Below are 7291 nucleotides of genomic sequence, written 5' to 3'. Positions count from 1 at the left end.
CCTGATGTACTCTTGGATCTTTGTTGTTTCATCCTGGACAGTGGTCTTGACACTCACTAGCCCTCGGCCTCCCTCGTTACACTTGGTGTACAGTCTCAGGATGCTGGATCTGGGGTGAAACCATGCTTTGTGAGGAGCTTTCTTGTCTTGATGTCAGTGGCCTCTATCTCCTCCTTTGGCCAGTTTATTAGTTTATTATACCAGCGGGGTATCTGATGACTGGCAGGGTGTATGTGTTGATGGCTCGCATCTTGTTTTTCCCATTCAGCTGACTTTTCAGGACCTGCCTTACTCTCTGTAGGAATTTGGCTGTGGCGGACTTCCTTGCTGCCTCCTCATGGTTTCCATTAGCCTGCGGCACCCCAAGGTATTTGCGGCTGTCCTGAATATCTGCAATGTGGCCTTCTGGTAGTTCAATCCCCTCGGTTCTGGCTTTGACTTGGCTTCCAGACTTGTTTTCCACAGCCCCATTGAGTTCTTGATGAAGGCTATTAGTGTCCTGTTGATGTACATTTCCAAGCGTTTCAGTATCCATGTATGTGGCATTGAGTCGTAGGCTTTCTTGTAGTCAATCCAGGCAGTACACAGATTGGTCTGGCTGGTCTTGCAGTCTCGAATGCCTGCTCTATCAACCAGTGGCTGGTGCTTGGCTCCCCTGGTATTACTGGCCATTCCCTTAAGGGCCCTGTCTATGTATTGAGCCATGTGCCTGCTCATCTTAGCCGCTATGATGCCTGACAGGAGCTTCCATGTTGTGCAGAGGCAGGTCACCTGCCACTCTTTGTTGGATGTCTGCCATTGTAATGGTTACTGGATCTTGTTCTGGGAGACTGCTGTGATCTGTTCTTAGCCACTGAGCATTGGTGTTAGTGGCTATTAGTGGCTTTAGTAGGGACAGAGGGTACTTTGTCACTTAGCCTTGGCTATCTTGGTCGTTGTACTTGGGGGTCCAGCTTAGTTATGATCTTCAGTCGTAGGTCAGTCGCCCTTATGTTGAGTGATTCTGTGCCGTAAGGGCTTGTTGTTATTGTTTGGGGATGATGATGATGACATCTTGCCGCTGAACCTGTGGTCATGGCTCCCCCTTGCCATAGCATATTTGTTGTACCTCATCAATCTCTAGTTGTGATAGCAGTTGCCGTCTGTGGATATTAGAACACTGGGATAGAAGTTGTTTCTTTGTCAGTGTTGATAATGGAACTGATTCGAAGCATCCATATATCCCATAGTCTCTGTATATACCCCTCTCACCGGGATTGCTTGTATAGTAGCATGGCTAGTCCATGAATGTCTTGTTCCAGTAGCCCATTTGTCGTCAGGTTGCCCTTGTTCCCTAGCACCTGACGCGGACCTTGTTGACCCGGGCGACGTCCGAGCCGGTATGGCTCTTGTATTTGTGGTTTCACTCATGTCTGAGGTAGGCAAGTAGCATTAAGGATCTTGCTGAAAGGCCCACCTGGAAACCCCCGCCCTGACCGGGAACCGAACCAAATCACCTGTACCAAAGTTCATCTGACATTGCTCTAGAAGTTTAATGCTAACTCGGTGGAGTACGCTTTTACCACTATACATTCACGCTAACACTGTAGTCGTGTTAAGGGTTAACATTTAAAGATATTTGTTGGAAAAGAAGGATGGACATGAAGCCAATCTCTGATACCAGCTGAGACCTAATAGGCTTCACTATTAACAGACATAGGGCAGATGCATGGTGGAAAGGAGCATGTATTAGGATATGTGTTAATCCATGTGTCTGTGTGTATGAAGTTGGGGATTTGGGGTTACTTTGACCCATGCTGTACCAAGTGGAATGACTCATCATCTCTATAGTACACAACAGATGGAGCTCAGAGCTATTCAGATTCATGTAATACCTCTCCATCCAGCCCTTCCTCCCACACTCTCCAATGAGATAGCTCCCGTTCATCCGCCACTGACTGACTTAAGTCAGTCCTCCTGTTTGCAAAAATATACTTTCAAGTCTTTAAATGTTTATGGGTATAAAAGACAAGAGATGAAAGAGAGACAAAGGGAGAGATCTACTTAAGCATATAATCTTCAGATGTTGTTTGTGTTAATATATTACAGTGTTTTGGAGTGAAAGCCTTAATTTCCTGTCTCTAGCAAGCCTGCCAATCCTCTCCATTATATCGCCTTTCATCAGACCTCTTTGTGAAACGATAAATCATCATTCATCTTTGTGATAAAAGTGCTATGATTTTAGCCTCTGACACCATCAGCGCCAGAGGCTTTTAAACTAAATCTCTGCACAGATCTCACCTCCTTCCTGTGTGGAATAATACTGTGTATTCCACTAACTTGAGAAGTACCCGCTTGTAGCCACTAGATGAAGCTAGTGGATCACCGACATGGCGACAAGTTCTGGAAGCAGGAGATATCAATGTACATGCTCCACTGTTCAGCAGACAAAAGCAGGGCAAATCATACCTAACCTTTTAAATGTGCTTGGCCGAGATGAACATTATATAGTTATGGAACGTAATCATGAGCTCTTGCTGATCTGAGGATGTCGGAAATGAAAGCAGGCAGTAGCTTAGTAAATGGAAAAGCAGTGAGATGGAAAGCTGCATTAAAAATGGGAGTTTTTAGAGGGATAACGCCTATTGTATGTGGAGGAGAAAAAAACGATAAACAGAATTAGAGACAGCAAAAAGGAAACTGAATGAGACACAGATAAACAATACTCTGGGTATGCCGTGTGTCTGTCTGCATGATACATTCTAAACCCGAAACCTGCGAAATGGAATGCATCAGAGTGCTTTAACAAATCTGTGTGACAGGCAAATCTTCTTAGATGTGTTGTGCAGTTTTTCTTTCCGTGTGTGCCTATGTGCGTGTTTGAAGCGACACCTTCCCAGGCAGCCACATGCAGCTTGTACCTGATAATACACGGCGGCTGGGCAATGCTCTGCCCGTATCCAGCTAAAGCAAATTGTAAATAAAAAGTGTGCATCTTTCCCTTGGCTGCAAAGCCACGCTGGGATTCAGCGTGATTGCTTCTGCATGGAGGATATGAGCAAAAAAGGACGACGCAAAGGGAAGACATTTGTTTGTCATTGTGTTTGTGTGTGTGAAAGGGAGAGAGGGACAGGAGCAGCTGAATTTGCATGTTTTTGTGCAAGTGAGAAACTGATAAGTTGGGATGACTGACAGTGAGAAAAATGTCTGTGTGTGTTGTGTGGGAGGATATGCATTAGCATGCGTACGCTCTGAAGTGTAATAACACTTGAACTCCCCTGTGAATCCATGTCAGCAGCACAATCAACCACTTCAACTAGACAATCAGCACCAACTCCCTGGAAGCTGAATATAATACAGATCTATGAACAAATGTATGCAACCTTATTTATCCTTTAGATTCAACTCTTGAAGAGATGTTTGGTGGCAAAAATACCTATATGATCTGCTTTATTAGATTAGGTTATCATTTACCCCAAGGCCTGAATTTGATCCCTATGAGGCCACAACTGTTTAAGTATCCTTGAGCAAGATAATAAAACCCTGCTGCTAACTGGCTGACCAGCACCTCAACCAGAGGGCAAAACACATTTCCCAGTTGTATCAATTCACAAATTGCTAATTTAGCGTTGTAACAGCTCATTAACCTGGAATGTATCACTACCCACACATTAAGGACTCTGTAATGGGGAAAGAATGAAACTGAGGAAACAGATCAAGTACAAATAGTAATTTCCTTGATCATTTACTGGTAGTTACTAATCTGTTTACTGGTGAAGTATGGATACTTTTCTTCAAATAGCAGTTATGATAGCAGTTATCATCTTTACAGCTTACTTATTCAAAACCTGAATTGTCAGAAGAAATATATAACCAGTTATTTAAATGGTTGGGCTGTAAACGGATGTGTTACTGATTTCGTCCCAGTGAGAATGAATAAAATATATCAAAAAAGAGAATAGAAATGTAGGCATATTTTAATGTTCAGACAACTAAAGGAATCATTTAACTACAGGGCATGCTGCAGTGCTGTACATTCCTTGTTTAGCTGCTGGGTGTTTTCAGTAGTTTCCATCACTGTTGCTCCCAAGGAAGCACTGCAGTTGGTTGAGACTTTGTGTATGAATGGTGCTGACTGATGTGTCTCACACCATCAGGAGGTCCAGTGTGTTTGCTGCAGGCCTCATATGCTAAAGAATGTCTTGAGCTCAGTGCTGTACCTCCTGAACAGTGTTGGGCAAGCTACTTCCAAAATGTCATACATTATAGATTACTAGTTACTGTCATTCAAGAGTAATTTGTTATATTACAATATTACTGTCTCTGAATTGTAAATCTTTACACTACTTTTGCGCTACTTTTGAGTTCCTTTAACTGCTATTTAATGGCCGCATTATTCTGACAGTAAGATCTGCCTGCATAGGCGGATTCTAGTGATGAGCAGAGTTATCCGCAGGTCGGGTGGGTCTTAGCCTTGGTCATAAAAATTAAACTTCTGATTAATAGTGGGGGTGGGTGAAATACGTTGAATTGTCTCCCCATTAAGAAAGACGCTGTGCGCATTTATGCACGAGGTGCAGCAGCACAATGTCGTTGATTATTTGAATCCCCCGACACTCTGACATGATCGGTCAGGATGAACTGAGAGAAGCCTCTCTAATCATGCAAGTAAATCGTTAAAGAAAACACAGAAATCTATTTAGACAAGATCCATCAGAGGAACTACCATCTTGTTAAGAGGAGCCGAGTTCCCCCGTAGTTTGCACCCTGCGTACAATCTCGACCATCGGATTCCAGAAACAGGAAATAACGTTAATCTTTTACTCATGGATTTGTCTTTCTGCTGCCTAAATGTTTCTCTGTGTTGTTGAATTATTAAAAAAACAAAATTAATTTTGGCTTAAAATGTGTTGTAACGTGCGTTACTGAGATTGTAACGGGTATAATATTACCAAATGTTATTTAGTAATGCGTTATATCACCGTGTCACAGCAAAAAGGCTATACATTACTGTAACTGCGTTGCTTTTGTAATGCGTTACTCCCAACACTGCCCCTCAACTGGTAGTGAAATGCTCAAAGAGAGCGAGGATTCGGTTTGCACCGTTTCATGTTGCACACACACAAATAAAATCATATAAAACCTGACTGAATATTTAGTGTCATAGAGGAATACTAATGATTTGAAACCACATTTTCAGGTGCTTTACATCTAAATCTTGAGTGATGATTTAAACCTACATTTGTGTTTTAATTGGTCTGCTATAATATTTTAAAGGGGGGCCCTCATAGCAGTATGAATTTGGTTGCTCTCATTACAGTTTCCTATATGAGAGTTTTATTTTTGGAGCCACAGTCTGGCATCTACTGTAAGCACAGAACAAACCATAAAATGTGTGTGTGAATATGGTATTCAGACATTGTAGTGCAAAGTAGCTAAAATACATTCTGTCATCATAGGAAAAGTGGTGTCCTATTTTCTAAGTGATGTTGGCTTTTGTTAGAATAGCTTTCTAACCATGATATGTTTCCACCCACCTGCTTTCATGACAATTTTAATACTAGATACAAAAAAAACTGAATTAAATATTTCTAAAGGTCAAGACAAAAATACCAGGCTTAGGTGAAAAAGTTGGCATATCAGTAAAAATAAGGTGTGTTAAAAGCTCATGGAATAGATTTTTTCAACAGTGAGATTTTAAGACCTGTTTTGGCATGCACGAGCGAATAGACTGCAGAAAAGAAAATGTATTCCCCAGACCAAGGTATGGATCAATGGATAAAGAAGATGGGAAATATCTGGTCTTACATCATAGCCAGGAAACCACAAAACCTAAAGTTCTCCCAAAGTTCACATCGCTTTAATGCAACGATACATCTGCAGCATTACCCTGCCCCCTACCCCTTTTACCTTTGCAGGCTTTCACAGTCAAGCTTAGCTGGGCAAGGCCCTTCAATCGGCCTTGTTCTGCTTCCTCTAAACCAACCAACAAAGCTGGACATGCAAACACACACAGAGAAGCTATCTACAGAAGTATCAGCAGACAAGGCTCGCTAAGCCTTGATGGACGCTTCATGTTTGCAGTATGTGGCGCAAGGCGAGCTTTAAGCAGACGCTGTTTGTCTAAGTGCTGATTAGGGCTGTTGACAGTGGCCCGAGAGGCCCATTAGTGACATCTCCTCTCCTTTATACGCTGGAGGGCCCAGTAATGCTGTCCGTCTGTCAGTGTGTTCCTCTAGATGTTCTGTGTACATGCTTCACTTTCTTAACGTTTCATTTACTTTGTCTCCTCATCCTTCTTCCTTTATTACTGTCCTCCTAGTAAGGTATACTGTGGATGGATATCCCTTTAAATATAATAGTCTGATGTTCTTTTTATCTATGGAAACCCCTCTTCAACTAACAACAGTCACGCTTAACCAAGCTATGAGACTGACCCATCCACCTCCTTCTGCAGACACTCTATATAATACATTACCCAACTTCCTTCTATGCTATCCTCATATGGCCATTAGAGGTCTCAGCCACAATAAACAGAAACATGGATTGTAATAAGCTGCATGAACAAACAACCTATATGTCGTTTTTCTGGTGAGGAGAGGCTGGCAGTAACTAGCCCTGCATTGGAGCTGATCATAATGTAAGGCAGTATCCACCATACTGTGGGGATGTAAATGCAACCTCCGCCACTGATGTTTAATTTCTACATCTTGTCTCTTCCTTAACCCCATCCCCACATTGTCTCTAGTACCTCTCTGTCTATCCACCCCATCTACTTTTCAACCTACAACACAGTGGGTTTGTTGAGAGATCTAAGCCAAGGGGGATTTATCACTTTTCTCTCCTGCATGCTTCACAGTCAAACATTACACCACTGGCTCTTTTCTGACACAGATCTGTGAATTGTTGTGGGCTATAATGCTGAGCGGTGTGCGGTACTAAAGACTAAAGTAATGTAGGGTAGCAAAATGTTTCTAAGCTGATGGTCTAAGCTGGTCTCCAGTTTTGATTGTATCCCTGTATGGGAGGAGCATAGGAGGCTTAAATGAACCTCAGATACAGGAGAGAGACAACTCAATAAGGTGTAATGAGGTTAGAAACTGCTGGTGGTTGAGAAATAACATGAAGCATGACTAGAAAAGGCCAGGTTTGCATCAGTGAAATAACGCTGCCTGAGACCCTACAAGCCTGAATATCTGTCACTGACACAGAACTCCTGTTTGACTGATGACCTTTTCTTTCTACTTGCTGATATACACCTGCACAGGAACTTTATATGTGGATGTTTAATTCAAGAACTATAATTTTACAT

General features: G+C 42.3%; 1 protein-coding gene across 1 annotated transcript in view; it reads right to left on the bottom strand.

Moving 5' to 3' along the window:
• astn1 (astrotactin 1) overlaps window positions 1-7291 on the bottom strand; it is a 398026-nt gene that overhangs the window by 59438 nt on the left and 331297 nt on the right. The window lies entirely within an intron of this gene.

Source organism: Micropterus dolomieu, linkage group LG06 (genome assembly GCF_021292245.1).
Source record: "Micropterus dolomieu isolate WLL.071019.BEF.003 ecotype Adirondacks linkage group LG06, ASM2129224v1, whole genome shotgun sequence".
Lineage (NCBI taxonomy): Eukaryota > Metazoa > Chordata > Actinopteri > Centrarchiformes > Centrarchidae > Micropterus > Micropterus dolomieu.
This window is presented reverse-complemented; position numbering and strand designations above follow the sequence as displayed.